The following is a 15871-nucleotide window of genomic DNA, read 5'->3' as shown; positions in this document are numbered from 1 at the left end:
GAGACCAAGAGGAAGGATCAGAGAATGGTACATAGCAAAAAAGGAAACAGTGAAGGAGATCAAGAAGATGGTACAGTACAGACGGAAGACAGAAAAGGAGATCCAGAGAACGGTGCAGCACACGTGGGAGACCAAGAAAGTGATCTAGGAGACAGTGCACAACAAATAGGAGACCAAGAGGAAGGATCAGAGAATGACACAGAGCAGACAGGAGAAGGTGGAGGAGACCCAGCATATGGTACAGTACAGAAGGGAGACAGTAGAGGAGTACAGACAGGAGACAGTGAAGGAGATCCAGAGGATGGTACAGTACATAGGGGACAAAGTAGAGGACATCCAGAGGACAGTGTAGCACACGCAGGAGACCAAGATAGTGATCTAGGAGACACTGCAGAACAAATACGAGACCAAGAGGAAGGATCAGAGAATGGTACAGGGCAGACGTGAGACAGTAGAGGAGATCCAGAGGACTGTGCAGCACACGTGGGAGACCAAGAAAGTGATCTAGGAGACAGTGCAGAACAAATACGAGACCAAGAGGAAGGATCAGAGAATGACACAGAGCAGACAGGAGAAGGTGGAGGAGACCCAGCATATGGTACAGTACAGACGGGAGACAGTAGAGGAGTATAGACAGGAGACAGTGAAGGAGATCCAGAAGATGGTACAGTACAGACGGAAGACAGAAGAGGAGATCCAGAGAACGGTGCAGCACACGTGGGAGACCAAGAAAGTGATCTAGGACACAGTGCAGAACAAATAGGAGACCAAGAAGAAGGATCAGAGAATGGTACAGGGCAGACAGGAGACAGTGAAGGATCAGAGAATGGTACAGTAAAGACGGGAGACAGTAGAGCACATCCAGAGGACTGTGCAGCACACGTGGGAGACCAAGAAAGTGATCTAGGAGACAGTGCACAACAAATAGGAGACCAAAAGGAAGGATCAGAGAATGGTACAGGGCAGACAGGAGACAGTGAAGGATCAGAAAATGGTACAGGGCAGACGGGAGACAGTAGAGGAGATCCAGAGGACTGTGCAGCACACGTGGGAGACCAAGAAAGTGATCTAGGAGACAGTGCACAACAAATAGGAGACCAAGAGGAAGGATCAGAGAATGGTACAGGGCAGACAGGAGACAGTGAAGGATCAGAGAAAGGTACAGGGCAGACAGGAGACAGTGAAGGACCAGAGAATGGTACAGTAAAGACGGGAGACAGAAGAGGAGATCCAGAGGACGGTGCAGCACACGTGGGAGACCAAGAAAGTCATCTAGGAGACAGTGCAGAACAAATAGGAGACCAAGAAGAAGGATCAGAGAATGGTACAGGGCAGACAGGAGACAGTGAAGGATCAGAGAATGGTACAGGGCAGACGGGAGACAGTAGAGGAGATCCAGAGGACTGTGCAGCACACGTGGGAGACCAAGAAAGTGATCTAGGAGACAGTGCACAACAAATAGGAGACCAAGAGGAAGGATCAGAGAATGGTACAGGGCAGACAGGAGACAGTGAAGAATCAGAGAAAGGTACAGGGCAGACAGGAGACAGTGAAGGATCAGAGAATGGTACAGTAAAGACGGGAGACAGAAGAGGAGATCCAGAGGACGGTGCAGCACACGTGGGAGACCAAGAAAGTGATCTAGGAGACAGTGCAGAACAAATAGGAGACCAAGAAGAAGGATCAGAGAATGGTACAGGGCAGACAGGAGACAGTGAAGGATCAGAGAATGGTACAGTAAACACGGGAGACAGAAGAGGAGATCCAGAGGACAGTTCAGCACAAGTGGGAGACCAAGAAAGTGATCTAGGAGACAGTGCAGAACAAATAGGAGACCAAGAGGGAGGATCAGAGAATGGTACAGAGCAAAAAAGGAGACAGTGAAGGAGATCAAGAAGATGGTAAAATACAGACAGGAGACAGTAGAGGAGTACAGACAGAAGACAGTGAAGGAGATCCAGAAGATGGTACAGTACAGACGGAAGACAGAAGAGGAGATACAGAGAACGGTGCAGCACACGTGGGAGACCAAGAAAGTGATATAGGAGACAGTGCAGAACAAATACGAGACCAAGAGGAAGGATCAGAGAATGGTACATAGCAAAAAAGGAAACAGTGAAGGAGATCAAGAAGATGGTACAGTACAGACGGAAGACAGAAAAGGAGATCCAGAGAACGGTGCAGCACACGTGGGAGACCAAGAAAGTGATCTAGGAGACAGTGCACAACAAATAGGAGACCAAGAGGAAGGATCAGAGAATGACACAGAGCAGACAGGAGAAGGTGGAGGAGACCCAGCATATGGTACAGTACAGAAGGGAGACAGTAGAGGAGTACAGACAGGAGACAGTGAAGGAGATCCAGAGGATGGTACAGTACATAGGGGACAAAGTAGAGGACATCCAGAGGACAGTGTAGCACACGCAGGAGACCAAGATAGTGATCTAGGAGACACTGCAGAACAAATACGAGACCAAGAGGAAGGATCAGAGAATGGTACAGGGCAGACGTGAGACAGTAGAGGAGATCCAGAGGACTGTGCAGCACACGTGGGAGACCAAGAAAGTGATCTAGGAGACAGTGCAGAACAAATACGAGACCAAGAGGAAGGATCAGAGAATGACACAGAGCAGACAGGAGAAGGTGGAGGAGACCCAGCATATGGTACAGTACAGACGGGAGACAGTAGAGGAGTATAGACAGGAGACAGTGAAGGAGATCCAGAAGATGGTACAGTACAGACGGAAGACAGAAGAGGAGATCCAGAGAACGGTGCAGCACACGTGGGAGACCAAGAAAGTGATCTAGGAGACAGTGCAGAACAAATAGGAGACCAAGAAGAAGGATCAGAGAATGGTACAGGGCAGACAGGAGACAGTGAAGGATCAGAGAATGGTACAGTAAAGACGGAAGACAGTAGAGGAGATCCAGAGGACTGTGCAGCACACGTGGGAGACCAAGAAAGTGATCTAGGAGACAGTGCACAACAAATAGGAGACCAAGAGGAAGGATCAGAGAATGGTACAGGGCAGACAGGAGACAGTGAAGGATCAGAAAATGGTACAGGGCAGACGGGAGACAGTAGAGGAGATCCAGAGGACTGTGCAGCACACGTGGGAGACCAAGAAAGTGATCTAGGAGACAGTGCACAACAAATAGGAGACCAAGAGGAAGGATCAGAGAATGGTACAGGGCAGACAGGAGACAGTGAAGGATCAGAGAAAGGTACAGGGCAGACAGGAGACAGTGAAGGACCAGAGAATGGTACAGTAAAGACGGGAGACAGAAGAGGAGATCCAGAGGACGGTGCAGCACACGTGGGAGACCAAGAAAGTCATCTAGGAGACAGTGCAGAACAAATAGGAGACCAAGAAGAAGGATCAGAGAATGGTACAGGGCAGACAGGAGACAGTGAAGGATCAGAGAATGGTACAGGGCAGACGGGAGACAGTAGAGGAGATCCAGAGGACTGTGCAGCACACGTGGGAGACCAAGAAAGTGATCTAGGAGACAGTGCACAACAAATAGGAGACCAAGAGGAAGGATCAGAGAATGGTACAGGGCAGACAGGAGACAGTGAAGAATCAGAGAAAGGTACAGGGCAGACAGGAGACAGTGAAGAATCAGAGAAAGGTACAGGGCAGACAGGAGACAGTGAAGGATCAGAGAATGGTACAGTAAAGACGGGAGACAGTAGAGGAGATCCAGAGAACGGTGCAGCACACGCGGGAGACCAAGAAAGTGATCTAGGAGACAGTGCAGAACAAATACGAGACCAAAAGGAAGGATCAGAGAATGGTACAGGGCAGACAGGAGACAGTGAAGGATCAGAGAATGGTACAGTAAACACGGGAGACAGAAGAGGAGATCCAGAGGACAGTTCAGCACAAGTGGGAGACCAAGAAAGTGATCTAGGAGACAGTGCAGAACAAATAGGAGACCAAGAGGGAGGATCAGAGAATGGTACAGAGCAAAAAAGGAGACAGTGAAGGAGATCAAGAAGATGGTAAAATACAGACAGGAGACAGTAGAGGAGTACAGACAGAAGACAGTGAAGGAGATCCAGAAGATGGTACAGTACAGACGGAAGACAGAAGAGGAGATACAGAGAACGGTGCAGCACACGTGGGAGACCAAGAAAGTGATATAGGAGACAGTGCAGAACAAATACGAGACCAAGAGGAAGGATCAGAGAATGGTACATAGCAAAAAAGGAAACAGTGAAGGAGATCAAGAAGATGGTACAGTACAGACGGAAGACAGAAAAGGAGATCCAGAGAACGGTGCAGCACACGTGGGAGACCAAGAAAGTGATCTAGGAGACAGTGCACAACAAATAGGAGACCAAGAGGAAGGATCAGAGAATGACACAGAGCAGACAGGAGAAGGTGGAGGAGACCCAGCATATGGTACAGTACAGAAGGGAGACAGTAGAGGAGTACAGACAGGAGACAGTGAAGGAGATCCAGAGGATGGTACAGTACATAGGGGACAAAGTAGAGGACATCCAGAGGACAGTGTAGCACACGCAGGAGAGCAAGATAGTGATCTAGGAGACACTGCAGAACAAATACGAGACCAAGAGGAAGGATCAGAGAATGGTACAGGGCAGACGTGAGACAGTAGAGGAGATCCAGAGAACGGTGCAGCACACGCGGGAGACCAAGAAAGTGATCTAGGAGACAGTGCAGAACAAATACGAGACCAAGAGGAAGGATCAGAGAATGACACAGAGCAGACAGGAGAAGGTGGAGGAGACCCAGCATATGGTACAGTACAGACGGGAGACAGTAGAGGAGTATAGACAGGAGACAGTGAAGGAGATCCAGAAGATGGTACAGTACAGACGGAAGACAGAAGAGGAGATCCAAAGAACGGTGCAGCACACGTGGGAGACCAAGAAAGTGATCTAGGAGACAGTGCAGAACAAATAGGAGACCAAGAAGAAGGATCAGAGAATGGTACAGGGCAGACAGGAGACAGTGAAGGATCAGAGAATGGTACAGTAAAGACGGGAGACAGTAGAGCACATCCAGAGGACTGTGCAGCACACGTGGGAGACCAAGAAAGTGATCTAGGAGACAGTGCACAACAAATAGGAGACCAAAAGGAAGGATCAGAGAATGGTACAGGGCAGACAGGAGACAGTGAAGGATCAGAAAATGGTACAGGGCAGACGGGAGACAGTAGAGGAGATCCAGAGGACTGTGCAGCACACGTGGGAGACCAAGAAAGTGATCTAGGAGACAGTGCACAACAAATAGGAGACCAAGAGGAAGGATCAGAGAATGGTACAGGGCAGACAGGAGACAGTGAAGGATCAGAGAAAGGTACAGGGCAGACAGGAGACAGTGAAGGACCAGAGAATGGTACAGTAAAGACGGGAGACAGAAGAGGAGATCCAGAGGACGGTGCAGCACACGTGGGAGACCAAGAAAGTCATCTAGGAGACAGTGCAGAACAAATAGGAGACCAAGAAGAAGGATCAGAGAATGGTACAGGGCAGACAGGAGACAGTGAAGGATCAGAGAATGGTACAGGGCAGACGGGAGACAGTAGAGGAGATCCAGAGGACTGTGCAGCACACGTGGGAGACCAAGAAAGTGATCTAGGAGACAGTGCACAACAAATAGGAGACCAAGAGGAAGGATCAGAGAATGGTACAGGGCAGACAGGAGACAGTGAAGAATCAGAGAAAGGTACAGGGCAGACAGGAGACAGTGAAGGATCAGAGAATGGTACAGTAAAGACGGGAGACAGAAGAGGAGATCCAGAGGACGGTGCAGCACACGTGGGAGACCAAGAAAGTGATCTAGGAGACAGTGCAGAACAAATAGGAGACCAAGAAGAAGGATCAGAGAATGGTACAGGGCAGACAGGAGACAGTGAAGGATCAGAGAATGGTACAGTAAACACGGGAGACAGAAGAGGAGATCCAGAGGACAGTTCAGCACAAGTGGGAGACCAAGAAAGTGATCTAGGAGACAGTGCAGAACAAATAGGAGACCAAGAGGGAGGATCAGAGAATGGTACAGAGCAAAAAAGGAGACAGTGAAGGAGATCAAGAAGATGGTAAAATACAGACAGGAGACAGTAGAGGAGTACAGACAGAAGACAGTGAAGGAGATCCAGAAGATGGTACAGTACAGACGGAAGACAGAAGAGGAGATACAGAGAACGGTGCAGCACACGTGGGAGACCAAGAAAGTGATATAGGAGACAGTGCAGAACAAATACGAGACCAAGAGGAAGGATCAGAGAATGGTACATAGCAAAAAAGGAAACAGTGAAGGAGATCAAGAAGATGGTACAGTACAGACGGAAGACAGAAAAGGAGATCCAGAGAACGGTGCAGCACACGTGGGAGACCAAGAAAGTGATCTAGGAGACAGTGCACAACAAATAGGAGACCAAGAGGAAGGATCAGAGAATGACACAGAGCAGACAGGAGAAGGTGGAGGAGACCCAGCATATGGTACAGTACAGAAGGGAGACAGTAGAGGAGTACAGACAGGAGACAGTGAAGGAGATCCAGAGGATGGTACAGTACATAGGGGACAAAGTAGAGGACATCCAGAGGACAGTGTAGCACACGCAGGAGACCAAGATAGTGATCTAGGAGACACTGCAGAACAAATACGAGACCAAGAGGAAGGATCAGAGAATGGTACAGGGCAGACGTGAGACAGTAGAGGAGATCCAGAGGACTGTGCAGCACACGTGGGAGACCAAGAAAGTGATCTAGGAGACAGTGCAGAACAAATACGAGACCAAGAGGAAGGATCAGAGAATGACACAGAGCAGACAGGAGAAGGTGGAGGAGACCCAGCATATGGTACAGTACAGACGGGAGACAGTAGAGGAGTATAGACAGGAGACAGTGAAGGAGATCCAGAAGATGGTACAGTACAGACGGAAGACAGAAGAGGAGATCCAGAGAACGGTGCAGCACACGTGGGAGACCAAGAAAGTGATCTAGGAGACAGTGCAGAACAAATAGGAGACCAAGAAGAAGGATCAGAGAATGGTACAGGGCAGACAGGAGACAGTGAAGGATCAGAGAATGGTACAGTAAAGACGGGAGACAGTAGAGCACATCCAGAGGACTGTGCAGCACACGTGGGAGACCAAGAAAGTGATCTAGGAGACAGTGCACAACAAATAGGAGACCAAAAGGAAGGATCAGAGAATGGTACAGGGCAGACAGGAGACAGTGAAGGATCAGAAAATGGTACAGGGCAGACGGGAGACAGTAGAGGAGATCCAGAGGACTGTGCAGCACACGTGGGAGACCAAGAAAGTGATCTAGGAGACAGTGCACAACAAATAGGAGACCAAGAGGAAGGATCAGAGAATGGTACAGGGCAGACAGGAGACAGTGAAGGATCAGAGAAAGGTACAGGGCAGACAGGAGACAGTGAAGGACCAGAGAATGGTACAGTAAAGACGGGAGACAGAAGAGGAGATCCAGAGGACGGTGCAGCACACGTGGGAGACCAAGAAAGTCATCTAGGAGACAGTGCAGAACAAATAGGAGACCAAGAAGAAGGATCAGAGAATGGTACAGGGCAGACAGGAGACAGTGAAGGATCAGAGAATGGTACAGGGCAGACGGGAGACAGTAGAGGAGATCCAGAGGACTGTGCAGCACACGTGGGAGACCAAGAAAGTGATCTAGGAGACAGTGCACAACAAATAGGAGACCAAGAGGAAGGATCAGAGAATGGTACAGGGCAGACAGGAGACAGTGAAGAATCAGAGAAAGGTACAGGGCAGACAGGAGACAGTGAAGGATCAGAGAATGGTACAGTAAAGACGGGAGACAGAAGAGGAGATCCAGAGGACGGTGCAGCACACGTGGGAGACCAAGAAAGTGATCTAGGAGACAGTGCAGAACAAATAGGAGACCAAGAAGAAGGATCAGAGAATGGTACAGGGCAGACAGGAGACAGTGAAGGATCAGAGAATGGTACAGTAAACACGGGAGACAGAAGAGGAGATCCAGAGGACAGTTCAGCACAAGTGGGAGACCAAGAAAGTGATCTAGGAGACAGTGCAGAACAAATAGGAGACCAAGAGGGAGGATCAGAGAATGGTACAGAGCAAAAAAGGAGACAGTGAAGGAGATCAAGAAGATGGTAAAATACAGACAGGAGACAGTAGAGGAGTACAGACAGAAGACAGTGAAGGAGATCCAGAAGATGGTACAGTACAGACGGAAGACAGAAGAGGAGATACAGAGAACGGTGCAGCACACGTGGGAGACCAAGAAAGTGATATAGGAGACAGTGCAGAACAAATACGAGACCAAGAGGAAGGATCAGAGAATGGTACATAGCAAAAAAGGAAACAGTGAAGGAGATCAAGAAGATGGTACAGTACAGACGGAAGACAGAAAAGGAGATCCAGAGAACGGTGCAGCACACGTGGGAGACCAAGAAAGTGATCTAGGAGACAGTGCACAACAAATAGGAGACCAAGAGGAAGGATCAGAGAATGACACAGAGCAGACAGGAGAAGGTGGAGGAGACCCAGCATATGGTACAGTACAGAAGGGAGACAGTAGAGGAGTACAGACAGGAGACAGTGAAGGAGATCCAGAGGATGGTACAGTACATAGGGGACAAAGTAGAAGACATCCAGAGGACAGTGTAGCACACGCAGGAGAGCAAGATAGTGATCTAGGAGACACTGCAGAACAAATACGAGACCAAGAGGAAGGATCAGAGAATGGTACAGGGCAGACGTGAGACAGTAGAGGAGATCCAGAGGACTGTGCAGCACACGTGGGAGACCAAGAAAGTGATCTAGGAGACAGTGCAGAACAAATACGAGACCAAGAGGAAGGATCAGAGAATGACACAGAGCAGACAGGAGAAGGTGGAGGAGACCCAGCATATGGTACAGTACAGACGGGAGACAGTAGAGGAGTATAGACAGGAGACAGTGAAGGAGATCCAGAAGATGGTACAGTACAGACGGAAGACAGAAGAGGAGATCCAGAGAACGGTGCAGCACACGTGGGAGACCAAGAAAGTGATCTAGGAGACAGTGCAGAACAAATAGGAGACCAAGAAGAAGGATCAGAGAATGGTACAGGGCAGACAGGAGACAGTGAAGGATCAGAGAATGGTACAGTAAAGACGGAAGACAGTAGAGGAGATCCAGAGGACTGTGCAGCACACGTGGGAGACCAAGAAAGTGATCTAGGAGACAGTGCACAACAAATAGGAGACCAAGAGGAAGGATCAGAGAATGGTACAGGGCAGACAGGAGACAGTGAAGGATCAGAAAATGGTACAGGGCAGACGGGAGACAGTAGAGGAGATCCAGAGGACTGTGCAGCACACGTGGGAGACCAAGAAAGTGATCTAGGAGACAGTGCACAACAAATAGGAGACCAAGAGGAAGGATCAGAGAATGGTACAGGGCAGACAGGAGACAGTGAAGGATCAGAGAAAGGTACAGGGCAGACAGGAGACAGTGAAGGACCAGAGAATGGTACAGTAAAGACGGGAGACAGAAGAGGAGATCCAGAGGACGGTGCAGCACACGTGGGAGACCAAGAAAGTCATCTAGGAGACAGTGCAGAACAAATAGGAGACCAAGAAGAAGGATCAGAGAATGGTACAGGGCAGACAGGAGACAGTGAAGGATCAGAGAATGGTACAGGGCAGACGGGAGACAGTAGAGGAGATCCAGAGGACTGTGCAGCACACGTGGGAGACCAAGAAAGTGATCTAGGAGACAGTGCACAACAAATAGGAGACCAAGAGGAAGGATCAGAGAATGGTACAGGGCAGACAGGAGACAGTGAAGAATCAGAGAAAGGTACAGGGCAGACAGGAGACAGTGAAGGATCAGAGAATGGTACAGTAAAGACGGGAGACAGAAGAGGAGATCCAGAGGACGGTGCAGCACACGTGGGAGACCAAGAAAGTGATCTAGGAGACAGTGCAGAACAAATAGGAGACCAAGAAGAAGGATCAGAGAATGGTACAGGGCAGACAGGAGACAGTGAAGGATCAGAGAATGGTACAGTAAACACGGGAGACAGAAGAGGAGATCCAGAGGACAGTTCAGCACAAGTGGGAGACCAAGAAAGTGATCTAGGAGACAGTGCAGAACAAATAGGAGACCAAGAGGGAGGATCAGAGAATGGTACAGAGCAAAAAAGGAGACAGTGAAGGAGATCAAGAAGATGGTAAAATACAGACAGGAGACAGTAGAGGAGTACAGACAGAAGACAGTGAAGGAGATCCAGAAGATGGTACAGTACAGACGGAAGACAGAAGAGGAGATACAGAGAACGGTGCAGCACACGTGGGAGACCAAGAAAGTGATATAGGAGACAGTGCAGAACAAATACGAGACCAAGAGGAAGGATCAGAGAATGGTACATAGCAAAAAAGGAAACAGTGAAGGAGATCAAGAAGATGGTACAGTACAGACGGAAGACAGAAAAGGAGATCCAGAGAACGGTGCAGCACACGTGGGAGACCAAGAAAGTGATCTAGGAGACAGTGCACAACAAATAGGAGACCAAGAGGAAGGATCAGAGAATGACACAGAGCAGACAGGAGAAGGTGGAGGAGACCCAGCATATGGTACAGTACAGAAGGGAGACAGTAGAGGAGTACAGACAGGAGACAGTGAAGGAGATCCAGAGGATGGTACAGTACATAGGGGACAAAGTAGAGGACATCCAGAGGACAGTGTAGCACACGCAGGAGACCAAGATAGTGATCTAGGAGACACTGCAGAACAAATACGAGACCAAGAGGAAGGATCAGAGAATGGTACAGGGCAGACGTGAGACAGTAGAGGAGATCCAGAGGACTGTGCAGCACACGTGGGAGACCAAGAAAGTGATCTAGGAGACAGTGCAGAACAAATACGAGACCAAGAGGAAGGATCAGAGAATGACACAGAGCAGACAGGAGAAGGTGGAGGAGACCCAGCATATGGTACAGTACAGACGGGAGACAGTAGAGGAGTATAGACAGGAGACAGTGAAGGAGATCCAGAAGATGGTACAGTACAGACGGAAGACAGAAGAGGAGATCCAGAGAACGGTGCAGCACACGTGGGAGACCAAGAAAGTGATCTAGGACACAGTGCAGAACAAATAGGAGACCAAGAAGAAGGATCAGAGAATGGTACAGGGCAGACAGGAGACAGTGAAGGATCAGAGAATGGTACAGTAAAGACGGGAGACAGTAGAGCACATCCAGAGGACTGTGCAGCACACGTGGGAGACCAAGAAAGTGATCTAGGAGACAGTGCACAACAAATAGGAGACCAAAAGGAAGGATCAGAGAATGGTACAGGGCAGACAGGAGACAGTGAAGGATCAGAAAATGGTACAGGGCAGACGGGAGACAGTAGAGGAGATCCAGAGGACTGTGCAGCACACGTGGGAGACCAAGAAAGTGATCTAGGAGACAGTGCACAACAAATAGGAGACCAAGAGGAAGGATCAGAGAATGGTACAGGGCAGACAGGAGACAGTGAAGGATCAGAGAAAGGTACAGGGCAGACAGGAGACAGTGAAGGACCAGAGAATGGTACAGTAAAGACGGGAGACAGAAGAGGAGATCCAGAGGACGGTGCAGCACACGTGGGAGACCAAGAAAGTCATCTAGGAGACAGTGCAGAACAAATAGGAGACCAAGAAGAAGGATCAGAGAATGGTACAGGGCAGACAGGAGACAGTGAAGGATCAGAGAATGGTACAGGGCAGACGGGAGACAGTAGAGGAGATCCAGAGGACTGTGCAGCACACGTGGGAGACCAAGAAAGTGATCTAGGAGACAGTGCACAACAAATAGGAGACCAAGAGGAAGGATCAGAGAATGGTACAGGGCAGACAGGAGACAGTGAAGAATCAGAGAAAGGTACAGGGCAGACAGGAGACAGTGAAGGATCAGAGAATGGTACAGTAAAGACGGGAGACAGAAGAGGAGATCCAGAGGACGGTGCAGCACACGTGGGAGACCAAGAAAGTGATCTAGGAGACAGTGCAGAACAAATAGGAGACCAAGAAGAAGGATCAGAGAATGGTACAGGGCAGACAGGAGACAGTGAAGGATCAGAGAATGGTACAGTAAACACGGGAGACAGAAGAGGAGATCCAGAGGACAGTTCAGCACAAGTGGGAGACCAAGAAAGTGATCTAGGAGACAGTGCAGAACAAATAGGAGACCAAGAGGGAGGATCAGAGAATGGTACAGAGCAAAAAAGGAGACAGTGAAGGAGATCAAGAAGATGGTAAAATACAGACAGGAGACAGTAGAGGAGTACAGACAGAAGACAGTGAAGGAGATCCAGAAGATGGTACAGTACAGACGGAAGACAGAAGAGGAGATACAGAGAACGGTGCAGCACACGTGGGAGACCAAGAAAGTGATATAGGAGACAGTGCAGAACAAATACGAGACCAAGAGGAAGGATCAGAGAATGGTACATAGCAAAAAAGGAAACAGTGAAGGAGATCAAGAAGATGGTACAGTACAGACGGAAGACAGAAAAGGAGATCCAGAGAACGGTGCAGCACACGTGGGAGACCAAGAAAGTGATCTAGGAGACAGTGCACAACAAATAGGAGACCAAGAGGAAGGATCAGAGAATGACACAGAGCAGACAGGAGAAGGTGGAGGAGACCCAGCATATGGTACAGTACAGAAGGGAGACAGTAGAGGAGTACAGACAGGAGACAGTGAAGGAGATCCAGAGGATGGTACAGTACATAGGGGACAAAGTAGAGGACATCCAGAGGACAGTGTAGCACACGCAGGAGACCAAGATAGTGATCTAGGAGACACTGCAGAACAAATACGAGACCAAGAGGAAGGATCAGAGAATGGTACAGGGCAGACGTGAGACAGTAGAGGAGATCCAGAGGACTGTGCAGCACACGTGGGAGACCAAGAAAGTGATCTAGGAGACAGTGCAGAACAAATACGAGACCAAGAGGAAGGATCAGAGAATGACACAGAGCAGACAGGAGAAGGTGGAGGAGACCCAGCATATGGTACAGTACAGACGGGAGACAGTAGAGGAGTATAGACAGGAGACAGTGAAGGAGATCCAGAAGATGGTACAGTACAGACGGAAGACAGAAGAGGAGATCCAGAGAACGGTGCAGCACACGTGGGAGACCAAGAAAGTGATCTAGGAGACAGTGCACAACAAATAGGAGACCAAGAGGAAGGATCAGAGAATGGTACAGGGCAGACAGGAGACAGTGAAGGATCAGAAAATGGTACAGGGCAGACGGGAGACAGTAGAGGAGATCCAGAGGACTGTGCAGCACACGTGGGAGACCAAGAAAGTGATCTAGGAGACAGTGCACAACAAATAGGAGACCAAGAGGAAGGATCAGAGAATGGTACAGGGCAGACAGGAGACAGTGAAGGATCAGAGAAAGGTACAGGGCAGACAGGAGACAGTGAAGGACCAGAGAATGGTACAGTAAAGACGGGAGACAGAAGAGGAGATCCAGAGGACGGTGCAGCACACGTGGGAGACCAAGAAAGTCATCTAGGAGACAGTGCAGAACAAATAGGAGACCAAGAAGAAGGATCAGAGAATGGTACAGGGCAGACAGGAGACAGTGAAGGATCAGAGAATGGTACAGGGCAGACGGGAGACAGTAGAGGAGATCCAGAGGACTGTGCAGCACACGTGGGAGACCAAGAAAGTGATCTAGGAGACAGTGCACAACAAATAGGAGACCAAGAGGAAGGATCAGAGAATGGTACAGGGCAGACAGGAGACAGTGAAGAATCAGAGAAAGGTACAGGGCAGACAGGAGACAGTGAAGGATCAGAGAATGGTACAGTAAAGACGGGAGACAGAAGAGGAGATCCAGAGGACGGTGCAGCACACGTGGGAGACCAAGAAAGTGATCTAGGAGACAGTGCAGAACAAATAGGAGACCAAGAAGAAGGATCAGAGAATGGTACAGGGCAGACAGGAGACAGTGAAGGATCAGAGAATGGTACAGTAAACACGGGAGACAGAAGAGGAGATCCAGAGGACAGTTCAGCACAAGTGGGAGACCAAGAAAGTGATCTAGGAGACAGTGCAGAACAAATAGGAGACCAAGAGGGAGGATCAGAGAATGGTACAGAGCAAAAAAGGAGACAGTGAAGGAGATCAAGAAGATGGTAAAATACAGACAGGAGACAGTAGAGGAGTACAGACAGAAGACAGTGAAGGAGATCCAGAAGATGGTACAGTACAGACGGAAGACAGAAGAGGAGATACAGAGAACGGTGCAGCACACGTGGGAGACCAAGAAAGTGATATAGGAGACAGTGCACAACAAATAGGAGACCAAGAGGAAGGATCAGAGAATGACACAGAGCAGACAGGAGAAGGTGGAGGACACCCAGCATATGGTACAGTACAGAAGGGAGACAGTAGAGGAGTACAGACAGGAGACAGTGAAGGAGATCCAGAGGATGGTACAGTACATAGGGGACAAAGTAGAGGACATCCAGAGGACAGTGTAGCACACGCAGGAGACCAAGATAGTGATCTAGGAGACACTGCAGAACAAATACGAGACCAAGAGGAAGGATCAGAGAATGGTACATAGCAAAAAAGGAAACAGTGAAGGAGATCAAGAAGATGGTACAGTACAGACGGAAGACAGAAAAGGAGATCCAGAGAACGGTGCAGCACACGTGGGAGACCAAGAAAGTGATCTAGGAGACAGTGCACAACAAATAGGAGACCAAGAGGAAGGATCAGAGAATGACACAGAGCAGACAGGAGAAGGTGGAGGACACCCAGCATATGGTACAGTACAGAAGGGAGACAGTAGAGGAGTACAGACAGGAGACAGTGAAGGAGATCCAGAGGATGGTACAGTACATAGGGGACAAAGTAGAGGACATCCAGAGGACAGTGTAGCACACGCAGGAGACCAAGATAGTGATCTAGGAGACACTGCAGAACAAATACGAGACCAAGAGGAAGGATCAGAGAATGGTACAGGGCAGACGTGAGACAGTAGAGGAGATCCAGAGGACTGTGCAGCACACGTGGGAGACCAAGAAAGTGATCTAGGAGACAGTGCAGAACAAATACGAGACCAAGAGGAAGGATCAGAGAATGACACAGAGCAGACAGGAGAAGGTGGAGGAGACCCAGCATATGGTACAGTACAGACGGGAGACAGTAGAGGAGTATAGACAGGAGACAGTGAAGGAGATCCAGAAGATGGTACAGTACAGACGGAAGACAGAAGAGGAGATCCAGAGAACGGTGCAGCACACGTGGGAGACCAAGAAAGTGATCTAGGAGACAGTGCAGAACAAATAGGAGACCAAGAAGAAGGATCAGAGAATGGTACAGGGCAGACAGGAGACAGTGAAGGATCAGAGAATGGTACAGTAAAGACGGAAGACAGTAGAGGAGATCCAGAGGACTGTGCAGCACACGTGGGAGACCAAGAAAGTGATCTAGGAGACAGTGCACAACAAATAGGAGACCAAGAGGAAGGATCAGAGAATGGTACAGGGCAGACAGGAGACAGTGAAGGATCAGAAAATGGTACAGGGCAGACGGGAGACAGTAGAGGAGATCCAGAGGACTGTGCAGCACACGTGGGAGACCAAGAAAGTGATCTAGGAGACAGTGCACAACAAATAGGAGACCAAGAGGAAGGATCAGAGAATGGTACAGGGCAGACAGGAGACAGTGAAGGATCAGAGAAAGGTACAGGGCAGACAGGAGACAGTGAAGGACCAGAGAATGGTACAGTAAAGACGGGAGACAGAAGAGGAGATCCAGAGGACGGTGCAGCACACGTGGGAGACCAAGAAAGTCATCTAGGAGACAGTGCAGAACAAATAGGAGA

The sequence above is a fragment of the Lutjanus erythropterus genome, chromosome 24, assembly GCF_056507025.1.
Source record: "Lutjanus erythropterus isolate fLutEry1 chromosome 24, fLutEry1.hap2, whole genome shotgun sequence".
Classification (NCBI taxonomy): domain Eukaryota; kingdom Metazoa; phylum Chordata; class Actinopteri; order Lutjaniformes; family Lutjanidae; genus Lutjanus; species Lutjanus erythropterus.
This window is presented reverse-complemented; position numbering follows the sequence as displayed.